The sequence below is a fragment of the Narcine bancroftii genome, unplaced genomic scaffold, assembly GCF_036971445.1.
Source record: "Narcine bancroftii isolate sNarBan1 unplaced genomic scaffold, sNarBan1.hap1 Scaffold_176, whole genome shotgun sequence".
In the NCBI taxonomy this organism is placed as follows: domain Eukaryota; kingdom Metazoa; phylum Chordata; class Chondrichthyes; order Torpediniformes; family Narcinidae; genus Narcine; species Narcine bancroftii.
This window is the reverse complement of record NW_027211911.1, coordinates 103,400-119,557: the sequence shown is the minus strand read 5'-3', so window position 1 is coordinate 119,557 and position 16,158 is coordinate 103,400. Positions and strand designations below refer to the sequence as shown.

The 16,158-nt window shown below is 41.9% G+C and overlaps 1 non-coding gene across 1 annotated transcript; it reads left to right on the top strand.

The window, feature by feature from the left end:
• Positions 1-4,813: 4,813 nt before the first annotated feature.
• Positions 4,814-4,916, top strand: LOC138750585 (U6 spliceosomal RNA). The gene has a single exon (XR_011349396.1). It is a non-coding gene; the product is annotated as a U6 spliceosomal RNA (small nuclear RNA).
• Positions 4,917-16,158: the final 11,242 nt, after the last annotated feature.

Below are 16,158 nucleotides of genomic sequence, written 5' to 3'. Positions count from 1 at the left end.
CAAGTGTGAGATGTTGCATTTGGATAGATAAACTAAGAAAGGACGTCCACGGTGAATGGTCGGGTACTGAGGAGTGCGGAAGAACAGAGGGATCTGGGAATACAGAGACATTGTTCCCTGAAAGTGACGTCGCAGGTGGACAGGGTTGTAAAGAGAGCTTTTGGCACATTGGGCTTCATAAAACAAAGTATTGAGGACAGGAGCTGGGATGTTATAGTGAGGTTGTACAAGACATTGGTGAGGCCACATTTGGAAAATTGTGTGCAGTTTTGGTCACCGAACTACAGGAAAGATCTCAATAAGATAGAATGATGCAGAGAAGATTTACTAAGATGTTGCCCAGACTTCAGGAACTGAGTTACAGGGAAAAGTTAAACAGGTGAGGACTTTATTCCCTGGAGCGTAGAAGAATGAGGGGAGATTTGATCGAGGTGTTTAAAATGATGAGGGGGACAAAGTAAATGTAGGTCGGCTTTTCCCACTGAAGGGAGGTGAGTCATGAACCAGAGGATACGGGTTAAGGGTGAAAGGGAGAGGTTTACGGGGAACTTCTTCACACAGAGAGCGGTGGGGGTGTGGAATGAACTGAGGTGGTGAATGGGGGCTCAATTTTAACATTAAAGAGGAATTTTGGACAGGTACATGGATGGGAGGGGAATGAACTGGGTGCAGGTGAGTGGGACCAGGTAGAATAAATAGTTTGGCACAGTCTAGATGGGCCAAAGGGCCCAAACCTGTGCTGTCGTGTTCTATGGTCCTTCTATGGTCCTGTCAAAGTGTGCAGGACGTTGAGGCATGGATGAAAACCACCAGGTCCCTCCGTTCCTCCACTTAGAAAGATGAGGAAGAACTGCTTCTCCCATAGAGAAATGTATCTGAGGAATTCTCCGTTCGGAGAGGCTGCAACTCGGGGTGGGGGTGGGGGAAGAGGGCAACGAGCAGGGGAAGGGATCAAGGTTTCAGATGGGATGCTATTGAGAGGGGAAAGGCAAGATTGATGGGCTGAATAGACTCCTATTCTGATCACCCACAAAATGGAGGCATCCTCAGTATATTCATTGGGATTTCAGGAAGTAGAGGGAGCGAGTGGCCTTCAAAACCTTCTGTACAGAAACAGTGCTGTTTTTTTGAGGAGATCCAGAGCAAACAAAATATTACGAAAGTCTTCATTTAATATAATAAATAAACATTTAAAATTGTAAAATACTAACTCCTGTCAAAAAAAAATCCTAGATTAGGGTCTAAATTCCCTCTATTTCTCCTGGGGTGGGACACAGAGTGAAGCTCCCTTTTCCCCGTCACTTCACACACTCCCAGGGTAGGACACAGAGTGAAACTCCCTCTCCCCCCCATCCCATCACACACTCCCAGGGTGGGACGCAGAGTGAAGCTCCCTCTTCCCCCCCCCCATCATTTCACACACTCCTGGGGTGTGACACAGAGTGAGACTCCCTCTCCCCCTGTCCTGTCACACACTTCTGGGGTGAGACACAGAGTGAAGCTCCCTCTATTGCATCTCAGAGGTGAAGAGGGGACAGTGTTTTTGACCACCCCATAAGGGGTGAGGGGAGAGAGACTTTGGAAATCCACCCCATTGAAAGAAGAGGGTCCCACATGGTGTTACGGTGAATTGGAACATCCGAAAGGGTGACGTCTAATTCCAGGGAGCTGGGAATGTCCGTTTCTAAGTCCACAGACCGACATTGTGGAATAAATCTCAAACAACTTGGGACAAAACCTTTCAGGCACACGGAGATGAGAACAGGAACGTCTTGTAAACCTGGCGAGAGAAAGGAATTTAAGTCGGTTCAAAAACAAGATGTAAATCTCTCCCCAACCCCTCACCAAAAACCCGGCAGCCCTGTCACTGCTGTAAACCCGGGAGAGCAGGGAGCAGTGATGCTGCACTGCCCCGCAGGATCCAACTGCCTGGCATAGAGTTGGCTCCGAACAGGTGTTTAACGGCCTGTTTGAAGACATGACGGCGTCTTTCAGATGAAATCTGGCCACCGCTGAGATCCGTGCCTGTGATCAGCAGGGAGTGGGGGTCAGGGGGAGGGGTTGCAGACTAAAGGGGGAGCACACAGGTGAGGATTTGCGTGGGTGGGATAGTGTGGGAGAAGGGTAGAATGGCCACTTCCTTCCTTACCTGCATTGGACACAAGATGGCAGAGTTGGCAAAGGGACCAGAGGAGGTTACAGAGACAGGGAGGGGTTTCGGGGTCTGGAGGGGGTTACAGAGACAGGGAGGGGTGTAGGATGTTTAAGATACGGCGACCAGTCACCCACCACCCCCCCACACTCCACTCTTCTCCGGGACTGACACCCACCCTCAATCGGAGCCAAGCATCTGTTGATTCGCCGAGTCCCCGGTTCCGATCTCTTGCACGGGTTCTGCGGGAGAGAAGGGGAGATGTTGACAGATGTTTTGGATAGAGGGCTTCCCTCTGACATTGGTGGGAGACAGTTCGGTGGAGAGACTCCCTCGGTCACGGGACGGGAGGAGGGGGTATGGCTGGGTGGGGAGATCACACTCACTTGCCACTGTGGATGTGTGGAGGAATCGGGTTCTGTACCAGGCAATTCCAATCGGCAAAGAGACAACTAACACAACAACGACAATGAGCCAGGTCCACAGAGGAAAGGCTCGGACCTTCTCCGGCTGCGGGGTGGCGGCCACATCTGTTTGGAGAAAGCAAAGTTTTCAAAAAAACAATTCCAAATACTCCCTCCTTTCTCAACTGACCAGGGCCTCTCCATTCCTCTCTCTCGGGGATATCTGTACATTACCGGTATCTCTTCATCCCCCTCTCTCAGTGGGATAGCTGTACACTGACCGGTGTTTCGCTGTCCCACTCTCTCAGGGAGATATCTGTACACTCACTGATGTCTCTCCGTTCCCCTCTCTTCAGGGGGATATCTATACATTGACCAGGGTCTCTCCATCCCTCGCTCAGGGGGAATATCTGTACACTGACTGGTGTCTCTCCATCCCCCTCTTTCAGGGGGATATCTGTTATGTCAGAATTTGTGTTTTAAAATATATATTATTTGTAAAGTTATCTTAGAAAATAGAATTATCTAGGTTGAAACTGGAATATAATACTTTGCAATCTTATCAATTTGAGTGTATGATTAATAGGACTAAACAACAATATTATGAATGGGGAGAGAAAGCACATAAGGTATTGGCGTGGCAATTAAAGAAAGAACAGGTTTCGAGGATAGTTATGGTATTGATAAGAATTCTTTGTTTCTTTATTATCAAATTCGATCTTTGGTAAAACATGTGTTTGGTAGAGATATGATTTTACCTGAAATGACTAAATTTGAGACTTTTCTTATGAAGGTACCAGAGAAGGGTTATATTTCAGTTATGTATCAAATATTACAGGATGGTATGGATAAAAAGGGTTGGGATAAATCTAAAGGTAAATGGGAAGTGGAGATCGGCTTTATTTTTTCCGAGGATGATTGGTCAGATATTTGTTATGATAGTGTAACTAGATTGATAAATGCACATTATGTAATGATTAATTATAATTTTTTACATCAATTATACTTAACACCTGAAAAACTAAAAAAATATGGTTTTCATGACTCAGATTTGTGTTTTAGATGTGGTAACGTGGTTGGAACTTTTTTTCATGTGGTTTGGTCATGTATAAATATTCAATCTTTTTGGAAAAAAATTCAATTGTTTTTAGAATACCTGTATAAGATTAAAATACCTTTAGACCCGACGGTATTTTTATTGGGTAGTTTGGAGCCTTTGAAAGGTCTGGGATTAGATAAATTTCAACTTACTTTTGTATATTTAGCATTATCTGTAGTGAAAAAATGTATTGCTAGTACGTGGAAGGATACAAATATTATTGATGTTAATAGATGGCATAATGAGATGAGATCTTGTTTAATAATGGAAAATATTACATTTGTTTCGCGTAATAATTATAATTTTTTTCTTCATAAGTGGTTGTTATAGTCAGAATATTTACATTTTGATTTACATTGATTAGATTTTAATAAGTATGCTTCATTTTTCTTTATTTCTTTTTTTTTCTCTTTTTTTCATGGCTCTCCTTAGGAGAGTTGGCTGAAGGGGGGGGGGTTCTCTCTTTTTTCTTTTATATAAAATATAAAATGTAATGTTCATGTCTAGTTTATTGTTATATATGTTACTTATTACCTGTATCTTGAGCGAATAAATAAAGTTTGGAAAAAAAAAGTTATCTTTTTGGGTTTGAACACATGGACACATCCAGATTCCCAATTACACTCAGAGAGAAGCCATTTTTTGAGTTCCAAACTCTGCGAAAGAACTTCAATAAAAATTGAAATGTTTGCTCATTGAAATATCTTGGACTATTGGGTTGCTCAAGGATGGGACCTAATCACACAAAGGCCCTTTTGCTTGTTCACTTATGTTGTCAAAACGGAAACGCAGATCGCAGTTGTGTTTACAAGGAAGCCATTCTGCTGGCTGGTCATAAGATCAAGGAACAGAAGCAGGCCATTTGGCCCATCGTCTGCTCCACCACTCAACCCTGAGCTAAAATGTTCTCACATCTAGTTCCAAGTTCTAGCCTTTTCCCCATATCCCTCGATCCCCTGACTCATTAGATTCCGATCAATCTCCCCCAATGATCTGACCTCCACAACCGTATGTGGCAATGAATTCCACAAATCCACGACCCTCCGGCTCAAGAAATTTCTTGTCTCTGTTTTAAATGGGTCCCTTCTCATTCTAAGACCATGCCCTCTAGTCCTGGATTCACCCACCCATCTTATTCACATGAACTCTGTCCAATGTGCTCACTTTGGCAGCATATACTAAAATTGGAACGATACAGAGAAGATTAACATGGCCCCTGTGCAAGGATGACACGCAAACTCGTGAAGCATTCCATATTTAAAAAAAAACTCTGTCCAATCCTTTCAGCCTTCGAAACGTTTCTCTGAGATCCCCTCTCGTTCTTCTCTTTTTTTTTAATTAATGCGATTCATTTTAATATATGTATATAGATTATGTCTAAGTATTGTTTTTTTTTAAATTTTTTATTTTTCACACTATAGATCACATTATTCAAGATATACACATTTCTCCTTTCAAATATATACAGTGTCGTTTTCTCCCCCCCTCCCTCCTCCCCTCCCCCCCCACCTCCTCCTCCATCCATTCAAAACTCTGAGTCCAAGATACATCAAACCCATCAAACAATGTTGTCACTCAACATTAACGAACAAAAACTTCCACTGAGTCAATTCCTTCCATTCTCTTTTCCTTTTGTCATTTTAGGTGATAGATGTCCCGGTAGGTTTTCTCTATTATATTCCATGTACGGCTCCCATATTTGTTCAAATAATGTTATATTATTTCTTAAACTATATGTTATTTTTTCTAATGGAATACATTTATTCATTTCTATATATCATTGTTGTATTCTCAAGTTATCTTCTAATTTCCAGGTTGACATAATACATTTTTTTGCTACAGCTAGGGCTATCCTAACAAATCTTTTTTGTGCACCATCCAAATCAAGTCCAAATTCTTTGTTTCTTATGTTACTTAGGAGGAAGATCTCTGGGTTTTTTGGTATATTGCTTTTTGTGATTTTATTTAATATCTGGTTTAGATCTTCCCTACATTTTTTCACTTTCTCACATGTCCAGATTGCATGAACTGTTGTTCCCATTTCCTTTCTACAGCGAAAACATCTGTCAGATACTGTTGGGTCCCATTTATTTAACTTTTGAGGTGTAATATATAGCCTGTGTATCATACGTAACCTCGTATTTATTGTATTTCTCATAGTTCCAGAGCATAACTTCTCCCATGTTTCCTTCTTTATCTTTATGTTTAAAACTTGTTCCCATTTTTGTTTAGTTTTACCATTTGTTTCCTCATTCTCCTTTTCTTGTAGTTTAATATACATGTTTGTTATAAATTTTTTAATTATCATTGTGTCTAATCAGATATTCAAAATTGCTTCCTTCTGGTAACTTCAGACTACTTCCGAATTTATCCTTTAAATAGGATTTCAATTGGTAATATGCCAGCACTGTATCTTGAGTTATATTATATTTATCCTTCATTTGTTCAAAGGATAATAATTTATTCCCTGAAAAACAATTTTCTATTCTTTTAATCCCTTTTTTCTCCCATTCTCTAAAAGACAGGTTATCTACCGTAAAAGGGATTAGCTGATTTTGCGTCAGTATTAGTTTTGATAATTGGTAGTTTGTTTTATTTCTTTCTACATGAATCTTCTTCCAAATATTAAGCAAATGGCGCAATACTGGAGAATTCCTATGTTTTACCAATTTTTCATCCCATTTATATATGTTCAGGTATCTTCTCCCCTATTTTGTCTAGCTCTAATCTAGTCCAATCTGGCTTTTCTTTTGTTTGGTAAAAATCTGATAGATATCTTGATTGTGCGGCTCTATAATAATTTTTAAAATTTGGCAGTTGTAAGCCTCCTTGTCTATACCATTCTGTTAATTTATCTAGTGCTATCCTCGGTTTCCCCCCTTTCCATAAAAATTTCCTTATTATTTTCTTTAAGTCCTTAAAGAATTTTTCTGTCAAGTGTATTGGCAGTGCCTGAAATAGGTATTGTATCCTTGGAAAAATGTTCATTTTAATAGTTTATCCTTCCTATTAGTGTTAATGGTAAGTCTTTCCAATGCTCTAAATCTTCCTGTATTTTTTTCATTAGTGGATAATAATTAAGTTTATATAGATGGCTGAGGTTTTTATTTATTTGTATACCTAGGTATCGTATTGTTTGCATTTGCCATCTAAACGGTGAATCTTTCTTGAATTTTGAGAAATCCACATTATTCATTGGCATTGTTTCACTTTTATTTACGTTAATCTTGTATCCCGACACTTCTCCATACTCTTTCAATTTCTTATGTAATTCTTTTATTGATGTTTCTGGTTCCGTTAGGTATACTATAACATCATCTGCAAATAAACTGATTTTGTATTCCTTACCTTTTATTTTTATCCCTTTTATTTTATTTTCTGTTCTTATCAGTTCTGCTAGCGGTTCTATGGCTAACGTGAACAATAAGGGCGATAGTGGGCATCCCTGCCTTGTTGATCTGCTTAAGTTAAAATGTTTTGATACATATCCATTTACTGTCACTCTTGCCAATGGCCCCTTATATAATGCTTTAATCCAATTAATATATTTCTCTGGTAAACTAAATTTTTGTAGTACCTTGAATAAATAATTCCATTCTACTCTGTCGAAGGCCTTCTCTGCGTCTAAAGCAACTGCTACTGTTGGGAGTTTTATTTCCTTCTACTGCATGAATTAAGTTAATAAACTTACAAATATTATCTGTTGTTCGTCTTTTTTTAATGAATCCAGTTTGGTCTAGACTTACTATTTTTGGTACATAATCAGCTAATCTGTTTGCTAATAATTTAGCTATTATCTTGTAATCTGTGTTAAGTAGAGATATTGGTCGATATGATGCTGGTGCAAGTGGATCTTTCCCTGCCTTTGGTATTACTGTAATTATTGCTGTTTTGCACGAATCTGGTAAGCTTTGTGTTTTATCAATCTGGTTGATTACTTCCAGGAGAGGAGGAATTAATAAATCTTTAAATGTTTTATAGAATTCTATTGGGAGACCATCCTCTCCTGGTGTTTTATTATTCGGCAGATTTTTTATTGTCTCTTGTATTTCTACTATTTCAAATGGTTCTATTAATTTATTTTGTTCCTCTGTTTGTAATTTCGGTAGTTCAATTTTAGTTAAGAATTCATCTATTTTGCCTTCTTTCCCTTCGTTTTCAGTTTGGTATAATTGTTCGTAGAATTCTCTGAAATTTTCATTAATTTCCGTTGGATTATATGTGATCTGTTTGTCTTTTTTCCTTGATGCCAATACCATTCTTTTAGTTTGTTCTGTCTTAAGCTGCCACGCTAAAATTTTGTGCGTTTTTTCTCCTAGTTCGTAATATTTCTGCTTTGTCTTCATTATATTTTTCTCCACCTTATATGTTTGAAATGTTTCATATTTTATTTTTTTATCTACTAATTCCCTTCTTTTAGTAGTGTCTTCCTTCCTTGCCAATTCTCTCTATATCTGCTATTTCCTTTTCCAACTGTTCTGTTTCCTGATTGTAATCCTTCTTCATCTTAGTTACGTAACTTATTATTTGCCCTCTGATGAACGCTTTCATTGCGTCCCATAATATAAACTTATACTTCACTGATTCCGTATTTATTTCAAAATACATTTTAATTTGTCTTTCTATGAATTCTCTAAAATCCTGTCTTTTAAGTAGCATGGGGTTTAATCTCCATCTATACATTTTTGGAGGGATATCCTCTAACTCTATTGTCAATATCAAGGGTGAATGGTCCGATAATATTCTAGCTTTATATTCTGTTTTCCTAACTCTATCTTGTATACAAGATATACAATAAATCTATTCTTGAATATGTTTTATGTCTATCCGAATAATATGAATATTCCTTTTCCTTTGGGTGTTGTTTCCTCCATATATCCAAAAGTTGCATTTCTTCCATCGATTTAATTATAAATTTGGTTACTTTATTCTTTCTGTTAATTTTTTTCCCGGTTTTATCTATGTTTGAATCCAAATTGAGATTGAAATCCCCTCCTATTAATATATTCCCTTGCGTATCTGCTATCTTCAGAAAAATATCCTGCATAAATTTTTGATCTTCTTCATTAGGTGAATAAATATTAAGTAAATTCCAAAACTCCGAATATATCTGACATTTTATCATTACATATCTTCCTGCTGGATCTATTATTTCCTCTTCTATTTTAATTGGTACATTTTTACTGATTAATATAGCCACTCCTCTAGCTTTTGAGTTATATGACGCTGCTGTTACATGTCCTATCAAATCTCTCTTTAATTTCTTGTGCTCCACTTCAGTTAAGTGTGTTTCTTGCACAAATGCAATATCAATTTTTTCTTTTTTCAGTAAATTTAGCAGTTTCTTCCTTTTGATTTGGTTATGTATTCCATTAATATTTAAAGTCATATAGTTTAATGTAGCCATTTTATACTTTGTTTATCTTTCCCTTCCGTTTCCTCATCATCACCTTTCCTTCTCATCCATTTCTGCTTTCTTTCTTTGAACAGTTTATAAGACAACATTTTTAACACATCAAACATTCCCCTTATTCTCCTACCTAATATTTCTTTAACCCCATTGTCCCCTCCCCTTCCTGAGTTGCCCATTATCCCTTGTCGGGCAACCATATCTCCCCTCTCCATTTGGATTTGCGAATTCACTCGCAAGCATCAACTGATTTTGCAGTGACCGTAATTTCTCCCTACCCAGCACCCCCCAGAAAAGATTTCAATTTTTATATACAACAAAGGTCACTCTCTAAATTCCCTCTTTACTCCTCTCTTCCCCTTTTTTACCCTCATTAATTCTTCTCTATACACTATATATTTTCTTTTAAATGCACATACACTTATGTAATATATGTATTATACATGTATATAGTCCTATACACACGTCTTTTTAGTTCGCAGTCTTTTGTACTCTCGTTACACGTCTTCATCTCTCAGTCTATTTTGTAATTGTTCTGCAAATTTTCGTGCTTCCTCTGGATCCGAGAATAGTCTGTTTTGCTGTCCTGGAATAAATATTTTCAATACCGCTGGATGCTTTAGTATAAATTTATACCCTTTCTTCCATAAAATCGCCTTTGCTGTATTGAACTCCTTTCTCTTCTTCAGGAGTTCAAAACTTATATCTGGATAAATAAAATTTTTTTGCCCTTTGTACTCCAGTGGCTTGTTGTCCTCTCTTACTTTCTCCATTGTTTTCTCCAGTACCTTTTCTCTTGTAGTATATCTTAGGAATTTTACTAAAATGGATCTTGGCTTTTGTTGTGGTTGTGGTTTAAAGGCTAATGCTCTATGTGCCCTTTCTATTTCCATTTCTTGCTGCAGTTCTGGACATCCTAAGATCCTGGGGATCCAATCTTTTATAAACCCTCTCATATTCTTGCCTTCTTCATCTTCCTTAAGGCCCACTATCTTTATATTATTTCTTCTGTTATAATTTTTCATTATATCTATTTTCTGAGCTAACAGCTCGTGTCTCTTTAACTTTTTTATTAGATTCTTCTAATTTCTTTTTTAAGTCCTCTACCTCCATTTCTACTGCTGCTTCTCGTTCTTCCACCTTGTCCATTCTTTTTCCTATTTCTGATATGGTCATATCTATTTTATTCACTTTCTCTTCTGTACTGTTTATTCTTCTTCTTAAATCACTAAATTCTTGTGCTTGCCATTCTTTAAATGAATCCATGTATTCTTTAATAAGAGAAAATATATCCATTGTCTTGCCTTTCCCTTCTTCTTCCATTTCACTGTACCCTTCCTCTTCCTCTTCTTCTTCCTCTGGGTTGGCCATCTGTTGTTTCTTTGTTTTCTTTTTCTTCTCTTCTTTCTTGTTTTCATTGTCTTCTATGTTCTCCTCTTGCTGCTGCTGTTCTGTAGCTGTCATTGCCGGCTGTGGAGATCGACTCCCCAGCTGGTCGCCCCTCCCGTCGGTGTGTTTTTTTGCATGCGCACTTTTACTCGGCTCAGCGAGCCATTTTTGTAGTCCACTTTCTACCGACCTGAGGGAGCGGGCTTCTCTCTCCACCGCGGGCCTCTTCGAACAGGTAAGGCCTTCTCCTTCTTCTTCCGTTGTCTTCTCTTCCTCTCTTCTTGCCGTTGGTTTCGACTTTTCTTTTTTCATCGCCATCTTCTTTCCACCTTTATATTCACTTTACTTTAATTTTTATTTTTGTGCCTTTGTGCTTTCCTTTATTTTTTTCAACTTTTCTGGAGAGGGCTGGAGTTCACCATCCGGCCACTACTCCATCACGTGACTTCCCTCCCCTCTCGTTCTTCTCGACTCCAATGAATACAGTCCATGAGCTGATAAATGTTCCTCGTACGTTAGCCCTTGCATTCTAGGAATCATCCTGCTAAATCTTCTCTGGACACTCTCCAACATCATTACCCTTCTAAAATAAGGAGCCCAAAACTGCACCCAGTTCTCTGAATGAGGTCTCCCCAGTGCCCCATAGAGGCTCATCAACACCTCTTTACCCTACTACACTATTCCCCTTAAAATGAACGCCAACATAGCATTCGCTTTCTTTACTGCCGATCCAACCTGGTGGTTCATCTTTAGGTTATCCTGCACGAGGACCCCCAAGTCCCTCTGCCCTTCCCAAGTTTGAATTTTCTCCCCATCCAAATAATAATCTGCTTGTTATTTCCTCGTCCAGAATGTCCAACCGCACATTTCTCCACATTGTATCTCATCGGCCAGTTCTTTGCCCACTCTCCTAAGCCGTCCAAGTCTCTCTGTTTCTTCAACATTTCCTCCTCCACACCTCTCTTGGTGTCGTCAGCAAACTTCACCACAGAACTGCTCAATCCATAATCTAAATCATCGGTATCCATTGTAAAAAGAAGCAGCCCCAACATCGACCCCAGCCCCCTCTCCGCAAAACCCCACAAGTGTTATGAGTGAAGGTCCGTAAGGGTCCCACAGGTTAAGAACTGGGACTAAGATTGAGGTACAAAGCACAAGTCAATTGTCAAGAGAAACAGATGGGACAACGGGATCTAAATAGTGAATAAACTTAAACCCACAGTTCACCATGGGATGGATGTGCACTGTGGGGAACGAGGGGAACCAGCAGGACTTAGCAAATGACACAAACACACATAAACCAGCAGATCAACGAAAGGCTACGTGCCCCCCATCCCTTGATTTGTACAGATATGACTCTAACGAAGGGGCCTTGGGACTCACCCCAAAACAGTGTGAAAGGTGATGTTCGTGGGCCATGAGGAGTCAAAAAAGAGAGAGCAAAGGAAAGCATTTTCCTTCATAACCCCACATCAGGTATTTGGGGGGGTGGTAATAGGGCCCCACTGGCTCGAAGCCAAGTGCAGGGCTCATCAGGGGTCGGCCCAGGCGAAGGTCAGGGGCAAGGCCAGGCAGGCTACCCGGAGCCCAGACTTGGTCATTTGAACCGGAGTCACCTTGATGGCCTGGAGCAAGTCAGGCCTTGATTGGCATGCGACACGTCCTCCGAATAGGAGCCCGGAAGTGCCACCACGTGCGGCCACAATCTTTCCATTACAACGAGTCACCGCCCACCACCCCCCAGAATGGGATGCCTTAATTCAGCTGACAGAGCTGAGGCTGGTCCAACTTCTGGTCAAGGTAAAGATGTTCGACACAGAGTAACTTTGGAAGAGACTTCAAAAGACAGGAATGAAGTCACGTCACATGGCGGAGATGCACTGGGACAGAAAGCATTCTTCGAATATAAAGGAACTCATTTCAAACTGGGCCCAGCAGCTGCTAGATGACACAGGATTGAAGAAGGTGCTGGAACATCCTGCAAGTTCCTCTAGGCTGAGTGGCCATAACGCAGACTGATGGAGGATCCAGAAAGGACGGCCCCTTTGCCACCTGTCCCGTTCAAGGGCAAGAGAGCAGAGCCATGGTGACATTTTAAACAGCCACTTAAGTCTGACCCAACTCTGTGCAACAGAAAGCGAGAACATTCTTGGTTCGGAACTGTGACCTTCGCCTGACCCTGACCTGGGCTTGTGAAAGCCAACACAAGGACGGAAACATCCATGGAAGGTGGTGGCGGGGTAAACAATTCTCTGAAAACTACTCTGCAATAACCTCGTGAGTTTGGAGAAGTCTGACACCTCACACTCATTCCATTCCCAACAATTCAAAGAAACTGATGACAAAACAACACGGAGTGAACTGGAAAATCATTTCATCAGAATTAGATCCGAACCACAATGGTTTGGGCTTTAACCCACACACACACACACACACACACACACAGACTCTAAGACACAGAGAGAGACCCACACACAGACTCAAAGATACAGAGAGACTCACACACACACAGAGACCCACACACACACACTCACACAGAGACCCACACACACACAGACTTAAAGACACAGAGAGACCCACACACAGACTCAAAGATAGAGAGACCCACACACACACACACACACACACACAGAGACCCACACACACACAGACTCAAAGACACAGAGAGACCCACACACAGACTCAAAGATAGAGAGACCCACACACACACACTCACACAGAGACCCACACACACACACACTCACACAGAGACCCACACGCACACACAGACCCACACACACACACAGACCCACACGCACACACAGACGCACAAACACACTCACACACAGAGACCCACTCACAGACACACTCACACTTACACACACAGAGACCAGCACACACACTCACACACACAGACCCACTCACAGACACACTCTCTCACACACAGACACCCACACACACACAGACACCCACACACACACAGACACCCACACACACACAAAGACCCACACACCATATATCCATATACAGCACAGAACAGGCCAGTTTGGCCCTACTAGTCCATGCTGGAACAAATCCCCACCCTCCTAGTCCCACTGACCAGCACCTGGTCCATACCCCTCCAATCCTCTCCCCTCCATGTAATTATCCAGTCTTTCCTTAAATGTAAATTACGTCCTTGCTTCAACCACCTCTGCCGGAAGCTTATTCCTCATCCCAACCACCCTTTGCGTGAAGAAATTTCTCCTCATGTTCCCCTTATAATTTTCCCCGTTCAATCTCAAACAATGGCCTCTGGTTTGAATACCCCCCACTCTTAATTGAAAAAGCCTATCCACGTTGACTCTCTCTGGCCCTTTTAAAATCTTGAACACCTCCATCAACTCCCTCCTCAATCTTCTACGCTCCAGAGAAAAAAGCCCCAGGCTGCTCAACCTTTTTCTGTAACTCAAACCCTGACATCCTGTCAACATTCTCGTGAACCTTCTCTGCACTCTCTCTATTTTGTTTATATCTTTCCTATAATTCGGTGACCAAAACTGCACATAGTATTCCAGGGACCCACTTGGACACACACACTCACACAGACTCAAAGATACAGAGAGACACACACACACACACAGAGACCCACACACACACTCACATAGAGACCCACTCCCACTCACACTCACAGAGACCCATTTACACTCACACACACAGAGACCAGCACACACTCACACACACTCAGACCCACTTAAACAGACACAGACCCACTCACAGAGACCCACTCACAGAGACCCACACACACAGACACCCACACACATACACAGATCCTCACACACAGAGACCCACTCACACACACAGAGACCCACTCACACAGAGACCCACTCACACAGAGACCCACTCACACACACAGAGACCCACATGAACACACACAGACCCACACACACACAGATCCACTGACGCACACAGCCACTCACACTCGTACACACAGAGACCCACTCACACACACACACAGACTCACAGACTCACACACACCAGACCCACACACACACACAGACCCACTCACACACACACTCACACAGAGACCCACTCACACACTCAATCACACAGAGACCCACTCACACACTCAATCACACAGAGACCCACCCACACACACACAGATCCACTCACACTCACACACATACCCACTCACACACAGAGACCAATGCACACAGACACACAGGGACCCACTCACACACAGAGACCCAATCACACACTCAGAGACCTACTCACACACACACAGCGGCCCACTCACCCACACACAGACCCACTCACACACAGAGACCCACATACACACACACAGAGACCCATTCACACTCTCACACTCAAAGACCCACCAACACACACACAGTGACCCACTCACAAATACACAGACCCACCAACACACACAGACCCACCAACACACACAGACCCACTCACACCCAGGCACACACAACCATACATACACACACACACACACGCACACCCTCACACATGCAAACACACACAAACCCACTCACACACACATCCCACATACACACACTCGCACACACAGACACCCACAGCAACAAACACACACCCTCACATATATATCTGCACATAGTGAGGTGAAGTTAAAATCATATTAGAAATGTTATATTATTTATAGTTATTAATAAAAATCTGTTTTTAAAAATATCATAGTCTTCATAAATTACGATTGTTACTAATCTAGTACACTGACCTAGGTCTCTCCGTCCCCCTCACTCAGGGGGACATCTGTACACTGACAGGGGTCTCTCCATCCTTCACTCTCAGGGGGCTACCTGTACACTGACTGGGATCTCTCCGTCCACCTCTCTCAGGGGGATATTTGTACACTGACTGGGGTCTCTCATTCCCTCACTGTCAGGAGGATATCTGTACACTGACCGGGGTCTCTCCATCCCTCTCTCTCAGGGGGATATCTGTACACTGACCAGCGCATCTCCATCCCTCACTCTCAGGGGGATATTTGTACACTGACCAACGTCTCTCCATCCCTCACTCTCAGGGGGATATCTGTACACTGACCAGCATTTCTCCATCCCTCACTCTCAGGGAGATATCTGTACACTGACCAGCATCTCTCCATCCCTCACTCTCAGGGGGATATCTGTACACTGACCAGTGTCTCTCCATCCCTCACTCTCAGGGGGATATCTGTACACTAACAAGCGTCACTCCATACCTCACTCACAGGGGGATATCTGTACACTGGCCACAGTTTATCCATCCCTCATTCTCAGGGGGAATATCTGTACACTGACCAGAATTTTCCCATCCCTCACTCTCAGGGGGATATGTGTACACTGACCAGGTCTCCCCATCCCTCACTCTCAACGGGATATCTGTACACTGACTAGCATCTCTCCATACCATACTCTCAGTGGGATATCTGTACACTGACCAGCATCTCTCCATCCCTCACTCTCAGGGGGATATCTGTACACTGACCAGCGTCTCTCCATCCGTCACTCTGAGTGGGATATCTGTACACTGACCTGCATCTCTCCATCCCTCACTCTCAGGGGGATATCTGTACACTGACCAGGGTCTCTCTATCCATCACTCTCAGGGGGATATCTGTAGTCTGACTAGTGTCTCTCCATCACTCACTCTCAGGTGGATATCTGTACACTGACCAGCGTCTCTGCATCCCTCACTCTCAGGGGGATATCTGTACACAGACCAGCGTCTATCCATC